This window comes from Periplaneta americana, chromosome 9, assembly GCF_040183065.1.
Source record: "Periplaneta americana isolate PAMFEO1 chromosome 9, P.americana_PAMFEO1_priV1, whole genome shotgun sequence".
Classification (NCBI taxonomy): Eukaryota; Metazoa; Arthropoda; class Insecta; order Blattodea; family Blattidae; genus Periplaneta; species Periplaneta americana.
Genome location: NC_091125.1, coordinates 127,874,378 through 127,894,627, shown reverse-complemented (window position 1 = coordinate 127,894,627; position 20,250 = coordinate 127,874,378). Strand labels below are relative to the sequence as shown.

General features: G+C 35.8%; 1 long non-coding RNA gene across 1 annotated transcript; it reads right to left on the bottom strand.

Moving 5' to 3' along the window:
• Positions 1-1,112: 1,112 nt before the first annotated feature.
• LOC138706480 (uncharacterized) lies at positions 1,113-19,487 on the bottom strand. Its single transcript, XR_011334017.1, has 3 exons — positions 19,273-19,487; positions 6,564-6,799; positions 1,113-1,226 (listed from the first exon to the last, which is right to left on the bottom strand). It is a non-coding gene; the product is annotated as an uncharacterized lncRNA (long non-coding RNA).
• Between the last annotated feature and the right edge of the window lie 763 nt (positions 19,488-20,250).

Sequence of the window (20,250 nt, the reverse complement as noted above, 5' to 3'; positions counted from 1 at the left end):
ATCGGTGGGCAGAGCGGTGGGCAGACCTAGGAAACGATGGCTGGAGGGCTTTGAAGACGGAACAGGCACTTGATTGCCTATACCATGAGGTGAAAAAGAAGAAGAAGAAGAATTTTTCCTATCCTTGTCTACTTAACAGGGTACTTTCTTTGATTCTTCCTCATGCCCATCGTAATTCTCAAACGTTTGTTTTCAAACATAAATAGGTTCCATTAATATATTTCAATAATCCTGCATTTGTTGATATGCCCTTCTGGTATGTTGCCCTCAATATAGAATAAGAGAGATTCGTAAATTATGCAGGTGTAAATATACAGTAGGAGTACATTGTACTTGTATATTGACGATATTACGTTTGTTTATATGTGACTAATCTACTTATTATTTCACATTCTTTCAAGAATAATATGCCCGCTATCCGTTTTTCTGAATTCTAACGAAAAAGACGCTCTCTCTCTTCTTTTTTAAATATTTTAATCTAAGACACATTATCATTTTCTGCTGATTACACAGAAAAATCTAACTTTGTAATTTTGTATGATATTGCAAATGGACTGTAGAACGGAATATTTCAGTCGTTTATTTAACAATGCTGTATCAGTGACAAGGGTATCTAGCGTCGATGGACTTGGTGACACTGAGATGGTATTTGGCGAGATTAGGCCGAGAATTCGCCATTAATTACCTTAAATTTGCCTCAGAATTGGGAAAAACCTCGGGAAGAAAACCCAACCAGATAATCAGCCAAAGAGGGAATTGAGCGCAGCCCCGGATCAGTAAGAAAATGCAATAATGTCAAAGCTACGTCGATGGCTGAAAGAAATAGAAACCGTTCCACCGTAGTTGAAGCATGGCCTAGTCATCTCGCGCGGGTTATGTGAGCGGCAGCACGTGGAAATTTTACGGAGTAGACGCATTTTCGTTCACAGCGCATCTAAGGCCATGGTTTAATCACCGTGGAACGGCTTCTATAAGTGGCAAGTAATGAAAAACTGACTTATTGTTACACTCCTAAAACACACAATGAGAAAATTGTCATTTCCATGACACTGATCTGTAAATTTCGGGAGAAGGAAATACAGAATGTGTGCATAAAATAAAGAGAACGTCAGTTAACAGCTGTTAAATAGTTTTTTATTTAAACAGAGTATGGTTATAGTGAGCAATGCCGGTCAGGAATCCGTAGTTCGAGCGCTCCAGGTGTAATTTGGCAGGCATCAGTATCTCTGGAAACAATAAAAGAAATACGAATTAGCAAAGAAAGCGAATTCAACATACATAATATTTTATAATACGGGTGTAAGTATAGGCCTATGAAATGTTTGAAAATTTTAAAATAAGTTATTTAACTTAGCATCGATGTAGTTGGTGATAGCAGGAGGATTCGCTATGGATTATCTGACATTGGATTACAGTTGGGGAAAACCTCGGAGAAATCCCAACAAGATCGAATCGAAAGCACACCCAAGCTCATCTCCGCATCAGCAGACAAACAAGCATGCGAAACTACATTATTCTTCCTCTTTGTCTCTGCCATAACTCGAGAATAGTTATTTACGATACAAGTGCTAAAAATGGAATATTATTTTGTAAGTTTGGATGTTCGCGAAACGAGGCTACAAGCCGAGAGTAGCAACCCTACGAACAAAATACTTTTTAACATGTGTCGCACACTATTTTTAGATAGCCGTTCATTGTTTATAAATACATTAGATAATTTCATAATTTATTTACATTACTTCTGATTGAGGTTCTGACTAATATATAGGCTACTTCTATTATTTATCAGGCAGTACATCTCACTTGACGATATGTGTCAGAGGAAGAACAATTGTTTGTATACATCTGAAGTCTGATTAGTGTAATATGTATCTAGTCAGCGATGTATACAATGGAGGAGGAAAGGAACTGGTCATCCTACCCCATTATCTTTTGGCCTAGTTGCCTCATAAGTGATGCCTTGTTGGTGTCACTTGTAGGGTCCAGACCTTTCTTCGGGCAGTTGACTATAAACAACAACAATATTAATTGGATGTGCTGGATGTGTTATCTGGCGAAAAATTTATGAACTGTCGTTAGAGTGTTGATCGATATGACAAGTGTGGCACTGAATGCCATCTGGCGGTAAATTTGTAGAATATTATGCCTGGAATTTGAAAATGGCGCTCGAAAATTAATAATAGTTCTGAAAGTGAATCGGATGAAATAAAGAACCTGCAGGAAGAATAACATTGGAATTATTACCAGCAAAACCGAGGAAGCAATATGATATATCCTGTGACAGGTTTATGGGATAGGGAAAGATAAAGAGGCCACCGGCGTAGCTCGGGCGGTAGCACGTTTGCTTGCTGATCCGAAGTTGTACTCGAGAGTGGATTCGATTCCCGCTTGGGCTGATTACCTGATTGGGTTTTTTCCGAGGTTTTACCCAGCCGTAAAGCAAATGTCAGATGATCCATGGCGAATCCTCGGCTGCATCTCGCTAAATTCCCTTCTCGCTATCACCAATTTCATCGACGCTAAATAACCCAGTAGTTGATACAGCATCGTTAAATAACCAAATTAAAAAAAATAAATGGATAGATAATGCTGAAGTACAGCGAAAAGATTCTTCTCACTTGTTCAGACGATGTTTCAGACTCTAATATCTACTTCCCATAAATTCTAGCAAGTATGTTACCAGTAGTGAAAAGTTATTGTTATTAATAAAATAGTCGTTGGAACAATTTATTTAATTTGTATAACTTTATTAACCAAAAAATAGTGATAATAGTAGGCTTGGCTTCGATCCTCTTTATTGATCGGTTGCGAATGCTGCCGTGTGACATCTAGTGGGAAACAAATGACAAGCGGTGCAAGCTGTTGCAAGTCAGTGTTAAAAGTATTTTTCGCACGCTCTGTAGAATAGTGAATTTTTAACATTCTTATTTAACGTTGAAAGATCTGCTTTTAGAAATGGTTGTCTTAGAAGTTTACTTGCTTGTTATCAGAAATGTGTAATCTGTTTTAACTCTTAACATGTCTTTAAACTGCTTCTAAGATGTGATCTATTTTCTTGGGAGAGACTTGTACAAAAGTCGCTGCCTCTTCATTATCGGCAGAAGTCTCGAGAATTCTGTTTTTTTTTTATCAGGATGAAAACAGGAGCACATAGTAACATCCCTTGTAATAAGGGAGGAGGAGTTAATACCTTGACTGGCCTATATGAAACAATGTTGCAGCTGGTATTAATGATACACTTGACGGGGAAGCAACCCTCTTAAATTCCTGTTTTAATTATCCTCTTACTCTATTTTTAGAAAATCATTAATGCCTGACTACTTACTTTGAAGGATAACCAAGCACTGTAAACAAAATGCGATTTGTCAGTCTCGTATACGCGGGGTCAAATCTCTTGTGCGTCCAGGATTCAGACTTCTCTTTCATTTCAGCAATTCAGATATTGAGACAATCTGAGAACCAAGCACCTCTTATCTCTATTTTCATTCCCATATAAAAACTGCTTCATCATTTACACATCAGATCACTTTTGCTAGTTTGAATGGTCCATTTAATAGAATAACACCAAATTGAGAAGATTAATGCGAATCTAGTGATGCAATATTAGACTATCTGAAGATTCATATTCCTAACCTTTTTGTTAGAGTCTCTTATTTAGCGACGCTCTACAACTGCAGTGGTTATAGGGTAAAAGTTGGTAATATTGTGATACGAGTAATATTGTCATAGTTCTTTTTGAGAATTTATTACAATTTCACTGAGCGAGACAAGGACCGGTTTTGTGCAGCAGTTTGTCCACGAACATTCCTTTAATGTGTTGATCAAAAAACCGACCTTCCTCTCCTCAGTAAAATTCTCAAAAAGAACTATCACAATATTATTCATATCAGGATATTACCAATCTTTAGCGTACAGAGACGGAGGAGTTGGTGTTAACAAGATGAAATTTTGGGAAATAAATATTTCATCTAGACCAGCGATGCCCAACCCCTTCTCATAAGAGCTAATGACGTCACAGCGTGGCTTTACCCCACCTCCTTCGTTTGGAGGCATGACCGTGGATGAACCACTTCCCCTACTTTTATTCACTCAGGGGCGGCTGACTGTAATGGCAGGTTCCAAGGCAACCAAACATACCATTTTCCAGAAAGAGTGGGAGGAAGAATATTTTTGTGTTGCAGAGGAAACGACGGTCAAGTGTCTTATTTGCAAAACTCATTTATCGTGGGTTTCACGATATAATATTAAACGGCACTTCGAAAATAACTTCATGAAAAAACAAGTAAGCATAAAAATGTAAAATACTCATATTTAGTATCCATTATAACGTACCCCTAAAATATAACTGGTTTGTTACAATTTATAATATTTATTTGTAGGGCCATGAAGTTCCAGAACTAACTCAAGAAGAATGGCTGTGTGACCTGGCTTTTTCGACCGATCTATTTCATCACCTTGATATCCTAAATATGAGTTTGCAGGGGAAAGATAAAAACGTAATTAGTTTATCTGACGCAGTGAATACATTTATGACAAAATTAACACTATGGCAAAGTCAACTGGAAACTGGCGACTTATATCATTTTCATTCCTTGGAATCAATTTTTACAATAAATGTCACTCTGTTAGAAAAATATGTAACAATTATAAAGGAACTATATGACACTTTCGAGTCCAAATTTCGGGACTTGAAAACAATAGAGGCGAAAATTAGTCTTTTTAACAACCCGTTCAATTTTGCTTGCAAAGATGCTCAGCATGATCTGGAAATGGAACTAGTTGCTTTGCAGAATTCTACAGCCACGAAATGTTCTCAGAAAGAAGGTTGGGATTTGTTTAAATCTTTACCCAGGGAAACATTTCCCAGATTGCGAATGTTTGCTGCGAATTTAATGACAATCTTTGGTTCTACATATATCTGCGAGTAGATGTTCTCGAGAATGAATCAAATAAAAAGCCAATCTCGTAATAGAGTAGGGCACGAACATTTGGTCCACCTTTTAAGACTCTGTTGTCCATCCTTTGCGGCAAACATTGACGAACTGGTTGGAAGTAAACAGTGACAACAAAGCCACTAACAGAAAAGGTGTTCAAGATGCTTATTTGATTTTCTTTCCATCACAAAATAATGATATTGAAATTAACTGAAGCCGCCACTGTAATAAGAGAAGTTCGTGACGTCATGAGTACATGAATGCGTAGTAGCTTCGTAAAGAGAGGGTGGAGGTAAATCCGCCGACTCCTCTTGCGGTTAAGGTTGGGCATCGCTGATCTAGACTGTGACTATAAATTAAGACTTTATAATAGTATTAAGTTTTTTGACTTGTTCCATATTCTAGCTGTAAAGCAATGTAAGAATACCATGGAATGTTAATAAATACAATACAATACAATACGAGGATTTGCTATTACATTAAATAAAATAACATACATGGAGGTTGCAACCAAAACCTGTCATTTCCACCGAAAGCAAAAGTTGAGTTTCTTTTATGGTTTCAGTATGTTTAGAGAGGCACCTTTCTGAATATGTTTCTGTTTTTGTTCTAACTTGGTCATGTCCATGAGAAACAGTATGGTGAAATCAGTATTTTCAACCAAAACCGGATAATTCCATGTCATACTAATGTCAATATTGTATCAAAAACGACCATTTCCAACACTCTGTATGTGTTGCAATTACTAATCCTTTCAAAATAGGTCATTTCCATTTCTATGTGCAAGGGTGATAATATCTTATTGCTATTTGAAATTATTGTAAAAGTGTTATAATATATTCATTTTTATATAATACAGTAAAATGAAAGTGAAGGAGTGAAGTATATCTAGAGAGATAAGCTATTCAATTAGTAATTTTATTTCCATGCAATGTGCATTCACATAGTTTAGCTAAATGTAGGTATTTTAATTGAAATACAAATCCACTAATTTCCTAAATTATCATATAAAAATCAGTTTGAAATTAACGCATATTCAATTTTCGTGGAAAGTTTTTTTTTTGTAACTTCTGTAAAATTTTCATTTCTGAACTTGACCGGTTTTTGCACCGAAGTCTTCATATATGCTGTGGAGGAAATCAGACTACACTAACTATGAATAACGATAAATTGGAAGGGAAAAGGGCTGTGTCATTTTTCGGGAGGGAAGCAACCTGATTTTTTGTAGGAATTCCGCGTTAACCGCTTTCACTAGGTCAGGCCTGCAGAACTGCAGCTCTTGAGAGCTTTTACCCCACCCGCCTTTTCTACCTGTGCGGTCACGGCGTTCTAGTTACGCTCGGCTGCATCAATATTCATTCTCGGGGCGGAAGTCGATCATCCCCAATAGAAGTGGAGTGAGGCTGACGTTATAGTTCCCCTACTTTGCGAGTTCTGCAGGCTTGCTCTAGATCGTCTGATTTCAAATGTTTTACACAAAAGTTCCGGATGTATTGAAAACATGTTTACAATACATTCGTATTGGACAAAATCCAAAGTAATGTAAACGTTATCTCAAGACCGCACACGCGTATTTTTGTTCTGTGCTGCAGTTTAGAAGAATATCTGACGAAGCAGTGCTCTACTCACATTATGAACCATGGAGCCGTCTTGTCTGTTGTGTGACGTGGATGAGTGCGACCCGTGGCGACCGCGGTGAGAGTGAGATGACTCTGATGACTCCGATGACTCCGAAGACCCGTCTCGCTTGTAGGCCGTCACGGAGTTGTAGGGGTCGCTGATTAGAGCCACCAGCACCACTAGGACGAGCATTGTCTTCACTGACATCATCGTGACGGTCGGATGGGTTATGTGAGTCGGTATGTCTGCAGAGAATAACAGAATACGTTCATAATCGTATCACAGTTGAACAATGTTTTATTCTACCAAAACAGGAGTTCGTACTTTGTTTGACAGCTTACTGTTTTGAAATGATTATTATTTGGTGACCTCGAATCAACATTCCAGTAGGAATGTCGATATTTAAAAAAATTTACATAGGAACTAAATGTGTGTCCTACTGCGTGTCTTACATTTGTCTTACGTCGTCTTAAACAACCGTTTGCCTACATTTTTAGAGGGTAGACTAAATAAGCAACAGAACCAGTGACGTCGCCAGGATTAGAGCAAGGGGGGTGCAGATGGGGTGCGAGCTGTAAAAATGTGGTACATAAAAAATCCAAAATGTTCTTTCATGCACTTGCGCGCATACTATACATCTGTTTATTATTATTATTATTATTATTATTATTATTATTGCTCCTCACATCCATTACGATACACTATGGGACGTAGTTTTTTCACATCCAAGAAATTGTTTGTTCTTCAAAATAATTTATGCCTAGTTTTTTGTTAATAAATTGCCCTTTGGGGTGCGGGAAGGGGTGCTCCGATTTTTATGGGGTGCTTGCGCACCCTTTCGCACCCCCCTAGCGACGTCCCTGAACAGAACCCAAAATGAAATGTTGCAATGGAAGAAATATTAATTAATATTATTTCAATGTCTTTAACATGACGCGAATTTATCACTGATTACGAAAATATGTGTAGGCTATTAGTTCCTATATACTCCAACATTTTTCAAGATTTTATGAAATATACAGTGTTCATTTCGGCTCTTGGGCGGCAACAGAAGCATCGAAACATTCTTACATGGCCAGCGGACACTGTAATCTTTACTCATATAACTCTGAATAATAATAATAATAATAATAATAATAATAATAATAATAATAATAATAATAATAATAATAATAATAATATCATGCAAACAATTATATTTCTATTTCATAATGAATACTGATCTGTGTAATAGGAGTTGTTTAAAGTGGTGTTCATCTGCATTTATGCACTTCTTTGTTGAAATTATTGTTATACAGACCCTAAATAACTCTAAAATATAGAGTATGCAGGAATAACTCCCACACTATAGGCTAGACGAACTTAGGAGCAATATAAGAAGAGAAATTGCAAGCATTACGGAAATACGTAGAACTTTTGCGTGCGAATAACAATTTCATCAAGAGATATCGAGAATGTGTGAATGCAAACGACACCATCTTGAACAAGAATAGCTGCATCACAGGTTAGTACTCATTATGAAGTAAAAGTATAATTGTGTATATGCCATTATTAATCAAAATTAGCTATATGAATAAAATGCACGTGAGGTTACGGATCGATAGTCTAGGTCGGCTATGCAAGCATATCTGATGCGTATGTTCCCGGCAACCTTAATAAAATTTGAGTCAAGATCTGACGTTGGGAAACATTCTTTAACGTTGACATTGCGTCATGCTGGCAATAAAATAAAGGATCCTACTACTTGAAACCTTTTGATGACAGCTGAAATCCTGACACGTGTATGAGGACGAATCAGGACAAATTACTCGATCCTGGAGCTAGTTAATAATCGTATTATTTTTCTATTTGAATATTCAAGGACGCTGTAGCCTATAACTACTAGGTTATCTAGACTTAGTGACGTTTATGATAACGAGATGATATTCAGCGAGATGAGTCTGACAATTCCTTATGAGATTATCTGACATTCGCCTTACAGTGGGGAATATCTCGGAAATATCCAAACCATGTCATCAACCCAAGCGGGCTGTGAACCTGTCCAAGTGCAGCCCTGGACCTGTAGACAAGCGCTCTACTGCTTGAGCTAAACCTGTGAATGTATTATTATTATTATTATTATTATTATTATTATTATTATTATTATTATTATGGCCGAGACGTAGGTGGGAGGATAATATTAAAATGGATTTGAGGGAGTTTGGATGTGTTGCTAGGGACTGGATTAATCTTGCTCAGGATAGGGACCGATGACGGGCTTATATGAGGGCGGCAATGAACCTCCGGGGTCCTAAAAACATTTGTAAATTATTATTATTAGTCTATTATTATCATTATTATTATTATTATTATTATTATTATTATTATTATTATTACATAAATGTACATTATTACATAATACAGGGTTTGGAATTGAACGGGTTACATCAGCTTCTTGTCTATGCAGATGACGTGAATATGTTAGGAGAAAATACACAAACGATTAGGAAAACACGGAAATTTTACTTGAAGCAAGTAAAGCGATCGGTTTGGAAGTAAATCCCGAAAAGACAAAGTATATGATTATGTCTCGTGACCAGAATATTGTACGAAATGGAAATATAAAAATTGGAGATTTATCCTTCGAAGAGGTGGAAAAATTCAAATATCTTGGAGCAACAGTAACAAATATAAATGACACTCGGGAGGAAATTAAACGCAGGATAAATATGGGAAATGCGTGTTATTATTCGGTTGAAAGCTCTTATCATTCAGTCTGCTGTCCAAAAATCTGAAAGTTAGAATTTATAAAACAGTTATATTACCGGTTGTTCTGTATGGTTGTGAAACTTGGACTCTCACTCTCAGAGAGGAACATAGGTTAAGGGTGTTTGAGAATAAGGTGCTTAGGAAAGTATTTGGGGCTAAGTGGGATGAAGTTACAGGAGAATGGAGAAAGTTACACAACACAGAACTGCACGCATTGTATTCTTCACCTGACATAATTAGGAACTTAAAATCCAGACGTTTGAGATGGGCAGGGCATATAGCACGTATGGGCGAATCCAGAAATGCATATAGACCGGAGGGAAAAAGACCTTTAGGGAGGCCGAGACGTAGATGGGAGGATAATATTAAAATGGATTTGAAGGAGGTGGGATATGATGATAGAGACTGGATTAATCTTGCACAGGATAGGGACCGATGGCGGGCTTATGTGAGGGCGGCAATGAACCTTTGGGTTCCTTAAAAGCCATTTGTAAGTAAGTAAATTTCGATAAGAAATGCGTATAGAGTGTTAGTTGGGAGATCGGAGGAAAAAAGACTTTTGGGGAGGCGGAGACGTAGGTGGGAGGATAATATTAAAATGGATTTGAGGGAGGTAGGATATGATGATAGAGACTGGATTAATCTTGCACAGGATAGGGACCGATGGCGGGCTCATGTGAGGGCGGCAATGAACCTGCGGGTTCCTTAAAAGCCATTTGTAAGTAAGTAAGTAAGTAAATTTCCATAAAACTGACGTTGGAAAAAATGATGAAAATGTTGAATATTTTGAATATTTTAGTTCAATATTGGAGATAAACGCAAAACAAATTCAGAAATTGAAAGAAGACTCTTATATAAAGTCAACTGCCCCGGAAAGAATTTTTCTCCTCTTAGCTTAACAACAATTTGTTACCATAACAGATAAATTCTGTAGGACCAAAACATTAATCTTTACGTAGAGGCTAATCTAGATAATTTCCTATCAGAAAACCAACATAAGAACTGACAACATTTAAACATGTTGTGAGGTCTATGCTACTATTACATGCTTTCATTTTCTAGACTACAGAGTAGTGTAGAATTATATAATTTTGCAAGGCAAATACTTACAAATGTGATGGCTGGAAGCAGAGTAATTACCACGGGGTTGGATTACTCCTTATATACATCCTAATTGACCTGATTGTATTCGTGACGTAACAACGTACATTGGTGTATAAGTGTCATAAAGAAAGATGCAGTTAAAGTTAAATTTACTTTCCGATAAAACAAATCTTTATAACATGAAGAATCAGTCCAGCACACAGAAATAATAAAGCCTTAAGTAAGGCATGTGTTAATAAATGAAGAAATACAGAAACAGAAAATAACATGAGGAACGAAAATGATTTAAGTTACTTAGTTACTTACAAATGGCTTTTAGAGAACCCGGAGGTTTATTGCCGCTCTCACATAAGCCCACCATCGGTCCCTATCCTGAGCAAGATTAATTCAGTCCCTACCATCATATCCCACCTCCCTCAAATCCAGTTAATAATTATTCTCCCATTTACGTCTCGGCCTCCCAACTAACCCTCTATATGCATTTCTGTATTCGCCCATAAGTGCTACATGCCCTGCTCATCTCAAAAGTTTGAATTTAATGTTTCTAATTAGGTCAAGTGAAGAATACAATGCGTGCAGTTCTGCGTTGTGTAACTTTGTCCATTCTCCTGTAACTTCATCCCTCTTAACCCCAAATATTTTCTTATAAACATTATTCTCAAACACCCTTAACTTCTGTTCCTCTCTCAAAGTGAAAGTCCAAGTTTCACAACCGTACAGAAAAACCAGTAATATAACTGTTTTATAAATTCTATCTTTCAGATTTTTTGAGAGCAGATTAGATGACAAAAGCTTCTCAACCGAATAATAACAGGTATTTCCCGCATTTATTCTGCGTTTAATTTCCTCCCGAGTGTCATTTATATTTGTTACTGTTGGTCCCAGATATTTGAATTTTTCCACCTCTTCAAAGGATAAATTTCCAATTTTTATATTTCCAATAAAAATCCTGTTTCTAGTTGGTGATTATTGTTTCCTTCCCCATAACACAAGAAGTAATCTCCTATTTGTGATATGCTATTCCCACCTAACTTAGCCTCCTGTACTCGCACAAAGTCTGGTCTATATCTAGCTAGTTCTTTTGCTACTGATGTTATCCCTCCTTTTTTATATAGACTTGTAACGTTTCAAGTACCAAATCTCATAACCTGTGGTCGTGCCATAGAATAAGTACCATTCCGAGGTTTATTTTAGGGTTTCATAACAAGCTGTTTTTTTTACGGTGATGAGTTATTAGCCATTCGCCTGCCATTCACCCAAGGCGGAGGACCACTTCTTTTAGGCTGTCGGCGACTGTTTATTCAGTATAATTTGCAGCTACCTTCCATATCTGTAGGCCGTCTCCTCTATATGTTTTAAGTTAATAAGTTAATAAGTCATTTTAATCCAATAAGTTATACAAAGTACATCGTTGGATACAAAGATACAAAGTACATCGTTGGATACAAAGATCATCAGACCAAGTTTCCCCTCCAATATTTTGGGAGTTTTCTGTTTAGAGCACGATTTTTTAAATAATGTTAACTAGTTTGTTATTCGATATTATATATAAGGATTTGAAAGTCCTCTAACTTTGTTAGAAAATTTATAGAAAAACAATAATACAGTTTTGTTCATAAAAGAGTGGAATTTATTCAGATATAAACCAATTTCTAGACAGAGTCATCGCAGCAGTCAGATAGCCTATCGTTTTCTACGGTCTTTGGTATGCCACAACGCTAATTTGTCACAGAATGGGTATCTTTAATTTTTTTTACAATCTTCTACGGCAAATTACAGGATCCATACCTCAATTCATTGCACACTTAGGATGCCGTCCTACGAATTACGTGGTCGTTTTGCATATTGTTTATTTTAATTACGTGAGTTTGTCTATCCAAAATTATGACAACTTTTATAGAGAATATTTCGATACCAAGATAGTTAAAAACCTTCACTTACTAGCTAATGGCACCTTCAGTTTTTAGCCTACATCTTATTGATAAAATATGTTGATAAGTACCGTATTTACATATTAAACCCATCTTACATCTTATAAGCGCATATGTAAAAAGCAGTAACGAAATAAAGTTTTTAAATTTAGGTAATAGTAGACCTAAATATAGAAATTAATTAAAAAATACATATGTATTTTTTCTCCCCGTATTCTATTACTATACTTTCAGTTTAAATGGCACAATATCTCGCTCGTTGTTTTTCATTTTTACATTCATACCTGACACCAATATCTTTCTATGAATTACTTCGGAAGTATGATATGCGAAAACCGATAGCAACTGTAGAAGAAGAAAGGGAATTTGTCTCTTTGTCCGTGCTACGAAAATGCAAGAACTAACGGGATAGAGAGTATGTTAAGTAGTTTGAGGATAAACAGATAAAGAGAGATGTTACTTTTTGTCAACGCGGAGACAATTTCATTGGAGAAGTGATGGGACAACGGGGCAGAGCGGGTTTTACATTTCAGTCTTTCCATGAACATTTGTTATTGATAATGTACATTATTGTGCAAGAGTCTAGTTCAGGGATCCAGAACCTAGAGCCATGTATTGTAAAAATGTCTGAGGGGTCTAATATGCGGATATATGTTTTTTACATTTCGCTTTTAAAGTAGAGGGGTCTAATAAGAGAATAAACACGGTAATATACTATACGTCTATCACCATCTGTTGTTTTAAGAATATTTTTAACGTTGAATAATGTTCATCTACGAGTCTTGACTAACAAATTGTAGGGTAGCCAGTTCCTTTCCTTCTCCATTGCATACGTCGCCGATTAGCTAATCAGACTTCAGATGTAGACCTAGGCCTATACAAACAAATTGTTTTTCCTCTGACACATATTGTCAAGTGAGATGTATTGCCTGATAATAGATGTACTGTACATATCAACCAGAACCTCAATCAGAGGTAACTCTATAATTATTATAAAATAAAATTATTATTAGTAAATAAGTAATTTAGACCCGTAAGGAGTATTTATTGTATTAAACATTTTAGATGAATAAAATACACATAATATGTATATCTAAATAAAGATTTTAACAGAACATAATATAATCTGGAAAATGAAGAATTCATTTTATTAAGAGCCAAACTCTTTGGAACAAACAAATACATAAGTGAACTTGATACGAGGTCCTATTTCTGTACCTGAACTAAACTACAGAAATTACACATATCGTGCAGTATTTAAGTCAAAGGGGAACGGAGGAGAACACTGACAGAATATAAAGAAGTAAAGAAAACCACTAATATTCTGAAGAAAGCAACTGTGTCTTCAAGAATGGGTAGCAGTGTGAATGTAGTCTCTTGGGATTTGGCAGCGTTGCTGAAGGGGAAAGGAAAGCGTAGGAAGTTAACAACTGTACGATTTTATGCCACACAGAAGATTTGCGGAGTAAACTTGTGTTATTTTCTGTAATATGATGTAATTATGTTTTCATAGTGATTGTAGTAGTAGTAGTAGTAGTAGTAGTAGTAGTAGTAGTAGTAGTAGTAGTAGTAGTAGTAGTAGTAGTAGCAGTGGTGGTGGTAGTAGTAGTAGTAGTAGTAGTAATAGTAGTAGTAGGTAGATCAGACGGTAGCGCATTTGTGTGCTAATCCGGGACTCCGCTTGGGCGTGAGCTCGATTATCTAGTTTAGTTTTTTCCGAGGTAAGGCTAATCTTCGGCTTCATCTCACCAAATAACATCCCGCTGTCAACAATTCCATCGACGTTAAATAATCTAGTAGCTGATACAGTATCGTTAAATAACTAAACTACTACTACTACTACTACTACTACTACTACTACTACTACTACTACCACTGCTACTACTACAGAGACATTATTATAACGTGAGGCGGGAAAACGGCAGGTTACTGGCGGCCCGCTCCCTGCGCGGTCTGCGATACACGGGCTGTTAGAGGCACGGCAGATTCTATGTCGCCATATGGCATTCGCTGTAGTCACAAGTCGTGTTACACAAGTCTTGATTCTTCAAGTGTAAAAAAGTATAAAGTTTAGTGATTATTGTGTATTTAGGTAATGCCTACCAACAAATTCTCATTGCGTGAACGTATGTATGTGTACAATATGTACGTCGTGTGCGAAAACAAGACGTAAATTTCGAATAAAGTTTCGAAACAGGCCTGTGCCTTCTGTCGAAACAAATAGCAGACTATGTAGGAGAAGAAATCGAGGCTATCAATGATATGTTGTTCATTCGTTTATCAGAAGATGTCAGTTGTGTGTGGCGGCAGATGGGGGCCATTTTCAGCAACGACTGTGAGCTTGGTAAATCCAAATTACTGAACATTTATTGTTAGTACTGTTATAATTATATTGCAGAAGTGCCGGAGAAATGGTTATGCGCTCGCCGGAAACCACGCTAGCAGTGAGCCACGAGTCCCCCACCATTTTGTCGCCTCACGTCATAATAATGTTTCTGTACTACTGCTACTACTACTACTACTACTATTACTACTACTACTACTACTACTACTACTACTACTACTACTACTACTAATATTATTTTTCTAAAAAAAAATCACAGTTGTTAAGGGCACTCTGATACAATTAGATATGTTTCTTAATGTTAAATTCTACCAAATTAATTATGAAAACTTATAGCGTTGGAGGTGGCTAAATAGAGCCCTCTTGAAAGATTGAAATCAATTAATCAATTGTTCCGAAATTTAATTAAGATTCTCTCCTTTTTCTTAAGTAAACACTTCACTAGTTACTCAAAAGATCACTTGCCAGACTGTTGTGTTGTAAGAAGGCAAGAACATTTTATCCGCGAGGGCTGGAAGTCTGCTTACAGACTGTAGTATCGAGGGGCTGCAGGAATGCCGATCCCATAGATTTGACTCGCTCTATACGCAATTTTTATCAACCATTGTATGTGAACATTTGGATAAATAAGCTAAGACTGTTCTTATCCATAAGCATGCTCTTCTTGTCATATAATAACGCTATATCGTAACTATGTAGTGAAAATGTCGTTAAATATTATGTAAAATAAACGCCTTAGAAACTTGGTTAATTTTTCTTTCAGTAGTAATGTTTTATAACTATAACATGCGAGTAATTGCGTGTTTGGTTATGAAGACCTGTGGGCCACTGTTACACTAACAACCAATGAATTGTGGGGCATTCCCATTTCCATATGATCAGATATATCTATATAATCTAGTGAGGAAATTTCCAATGCTCTTTGTAATTGGTGCAGTCAATGCACTTCTTGTTTGGAAATTGCGTCCAATCCATGACCTGTGGCTCTAGAATCTAGATTGTCGGAAAGTGGAGCATATTAATTTCAAATATCGGCAGTGGCATATTATATAATGTAACAGTGAAAGGGATTTTCATTTAAATATAATTGATTTTCGAGGTGGATTGAATAAAATTTTCAAGCCTAATCAAATAAATAAAAAATAGATAATTCAAAGGAAATAAATAAATAGACAGACAGATACATAAATAAATAAATAAATAAATAAATAAATAAATAAATAAATAAATAAATAAATAAATAAATAAATAAATAAATAAATAAATGAGTTGATAGGTCTTCACATAAAAAGGCGATTTATTAAAAATCGGAATTATATTGTTTCTTTCATGATTTTGTTTCTTATAATCATATTATCATGTTATGAATGAATTGTTATGTATAACGTGCCAAAAAAATTTACATAAATTAGGCGTCGAATCGAAAACTTCTTCAAAAAATCGTTTTAAGTCTTAATGGTCTATAAATAGGTATAGGCTTTATCATACAGAGTGATTCAAAAGATCGTCTCAGTACGCTGAGAGGTGAGAGGACTGAGTAGCAACAGTAAATGTACTGTAAATGTTTTCTTCCGCATATCTCACTCACTCGCTCACTCACTCACTCACTCACTCACTCACTCACTCACTCACTCACTCACTCACTCACTCACTCACTCACTCACTCACTCACTCACTCACTCACTCACTCACTCACTCACTCACTCACTCACTCACTCACTCACTCACTCACTCACTCACTCACTCACTCACTCACTCCAAAATTTTGTAGAGTTCTTTAAGAGGTTGAATCTATTACTGGTAATTTTAAAATATATTTCAACAATCGTCACGTACTCGGACCTTACAATAAGAAATCATATTATTTATTGCTAATTTGTATAACTAATAATCCTCATATGCAACTTAATTTTAAAATTTAAATAAAAAATACTCAAGAGTGAGTTGTAAGTCCGAGAGGAAGGGACAGGGAAATATATACAGGGTGGAAGTTAAATAATCTTGCATATTGAAAGGGACGATAGGGTACACGTAAATGAATAGAAAACCTATATTGTGTTTTGTGATTAAATGCACACTTAATTAGAAAATTAAGTTTGAAGTTTCAGCAGTCCGGCAACATCGCCGCTAACACACTCTCCTCGTGATACAGATATAACAGATAAACGAACTCCCTGTGTCTCGGTACGTGAGCTGTTCTCTGCTTCGACATTTCCACCAGTTCGAATCATGCAGTGGCTTGAATTTAGAGGTTTTTAAAATTAAATGTATACGAAAACCTTCCACGCTATTGAAATACGCCAGAGGGTTAAATGATTCTTTATTAGATTTCCTATCAATATCGACAAAAATCACGATCTTACTCGCAATAGTTACCGAATAAGAGGTTGTTAAACATTTGGAAAAAACATTTTTCTGAAAAAACTATGAACTTTCCACCAGTATGATATTATAGTTTTTTTTGTTACATACAACAATAGCTATTCGCTCTGAAAATGTGCAAAGCTATTTCACTTCATGCTTGTACAATATCTAATTTTTTAAATCATACTCTATTAATATTTTTATGCTCGACCATGCCGAAATGTAGTAATTATACACCTGGTAGCAGACCTTTAATGCATGTCATTAAAGTACACCTATTCATTAAAGGTCAGGTCTTTCAGCCAATGACGACTCAGGTTACAACTGTTCAGCCAATGACAGGTCAGCTTTCTACCGTTATAAAACCGCAAGTATCGATTATTCTCGGATATGCAATCGAAAGAGAATTAGCGAAAAGTCACGGGCTGGAAATCCAATACTGTCGCTGAAGGTTATGTTCTGTTACTATAATAATTAGCGGCAATTGTAAATAATATTCAAATAAATTCAATTTGTCATCTCGTTTTTCAATGTCGAATTCAATAATCAAGGTTCTATCAAGTTTAACGGGATTACATCAAGGTAAATGACATTATTGTTCCTCGGAAAAAATCAATACTTTCGCGTCTGCGCACATCTCACAACATACGGGACATTGGTCAAGGTCAGATACAAAGAAAATTAATAATATCAAGTTAGAAATATGGTCGAGCATAAAAAGTCGTATGAAACTCGCCTATAATGGTAATTAAGAAGCTCGTATGAAAATTCTGAAACTCGCTTGCGCTCGTTTCATAAATATCCATACTCGCTTCTTAATTACCTTCATTATAGGCCCGTTGCATAATGTACTATTATAATATTGATTATAATATTCTGTGTCTGACGGAAGCCCTAAATTAAGATAAGTACCCTCATGGGTATCTACTATTCACAACATGAGAGAGATACGCAATTATCACGAAACGCGTAATGCGTATAAAAAGAAAGTATATATCAGCTTTTGGGAAACTATTCTTCTGCCGCTCTTACTAAAAAGTCGAGATAAACGAAAGCGCGAGATAGGTAACGGTATTCTGTTCCTCAGCAGAGTGCCGCTTTGTACTGGCCTTTACATTCACGTACTATGCGCATAAGCTAGGCTCAGTATTGCAGAATCATAGAACACTTGAATGACATTCGGATCATTTAAAAGACGCCTTATTGGTGTCACTTATGACTTATGAGTAGAGGACGGATCTGTGTGCGGTTAGAAAACGAAACAGGTTAGACGCGACGCGAGCAGTAGCAAAATAATCCATGCATACTCAACTTCAGGGATAACGCACACAGATCCGCCCTCTAATTACGAGGTTCAAACCTGTCTTGGGACAGTTCATTAAACAACTGTTGCTCATTAAATGCTGTGTACAGTACATATTATGCGTAATGGTACAAATAAAATGAAACGGAACACCAGCAAATTCACTTGTAATTCCCATAATACCATCAATTCTTATTTCAGGATATTTCTTAGAGGACTTATAAAATGTGTTTCGTACAATTCTCTTCTCATCACGTGTTGAAAGCTTTTCTTGGCGATGTTTATCATAGAAAATCGTAATTTTCTACACATCACTTTTCACCTACGTGTTTCTATTGTAGTACGGAACTGATGTTTCAGAAAAAAGTACGGACTCTCACTAATTGAGAGGCGACGATAACGAGTTCGGATTACATTTTCAATATTATATTATTCGCTACTATTATCTGTTTTTCGTAAAATGTTCAATACAATTGAAAACAAATCAGAAGTTACAGACAGAATTTTATCAGGAGGACATTCACTGTTTGAAGATATTAATATCTGATTTCAACCATGAATCATATAACATTGAGTTACTAAAAATATCTTATTTCTTCTGCAGTAGCCAATAGGAGAGTTTCGTACCTGTTACTTTTGTTTACCTTCACTTTTTAATAAGAACGACATGAGAATAAAGTTATCTTTTTAGTTGACTGCACACAAATTTATAGTTATATATTTCTCTTGATTAATTCTTTTAAAACTAAGTCATGAATATGAATTTAATTTGTAAATTGTTGCAAATCAAGTAAAACACATAATAAGGAAGTACTATGTGTTATATTTTAAGATACTAATGGTTTCTTGCACTAATAAAACACAATTTATGAACAATATTTAATTTTAATACTTTGTTATCACTTTTATGCAAGAAATACTTACATTAGTTATATAAAATGTACTAAAAGTTGCGACGTTTTTAGTTGCCCTTGCTGTCAGAGTCTGATTCTGAAGTGTCATCTGTTAGCATAGAGCCATAAACTAGCACATTGGCCATAGCCAGAAGCCCCAAAATCACGAAAGTCTTGAGAGAGAACATTTCGAATGCAGCAGCTTCACACTACAATTATTTAAAAATGTCTGCTTTAATACTAGTGGTACTTAGCCTATATATATGAGGGAAGTTCTGTCTTCACGTGGCTTCAAGGTCAGGGCGACAAGGCTTTATCTCTCTGACATTGAAGTTTAACAACACATTATCTATGTTTACATGTACTTACTACAGGAAAAGATTTTGGTTGCGTCTTTGACTTGTGTTTTCTTTCTTTATCCTCTATAAATAGCACGTCGATATTTTAAAAACATTGATAAACATGCGAGAATAATTATTTATCTTGCATAATTCGCTTTAAAAATAAAAACATAAATTAAATAACAAAGAATACTAATTTTATAATAATAGAAAATAAAAAAAAACAGGAAATTTACTGTAATTTCCGGTTATGGTGTACATACCTATAATGTCTAACAAGCAAACATTATCATGAGGGCAGATAAAAAAGTTTTTTTTTCTTCCATCATGTTAATAATATCAAAACAAGTGCTTATACTAATTTTGGCCACTCGAGTGAAATTACGAGAGCTATAAAAATAAACTTCCCTGGGGTAGTTTACAGAAAGAAAATGCAATTTCACTGGTAAAATTTAATGAAACAGATACAACAATTGTTGAGCTATTTTTCAACATATTCCCCACTGGAATTGAGACATTAATTTTGTCATACCATGGGATCAACAGAGAGGTGCAGACGGCTGTCACACGTTGGTTCCGATCCCAGGTGGCAGACTTGTATGACACAGGAATACAAAAATCGATCCCTTGGTATGAAAAAGTCTCAATTCCGGTGGAGATTATATTGA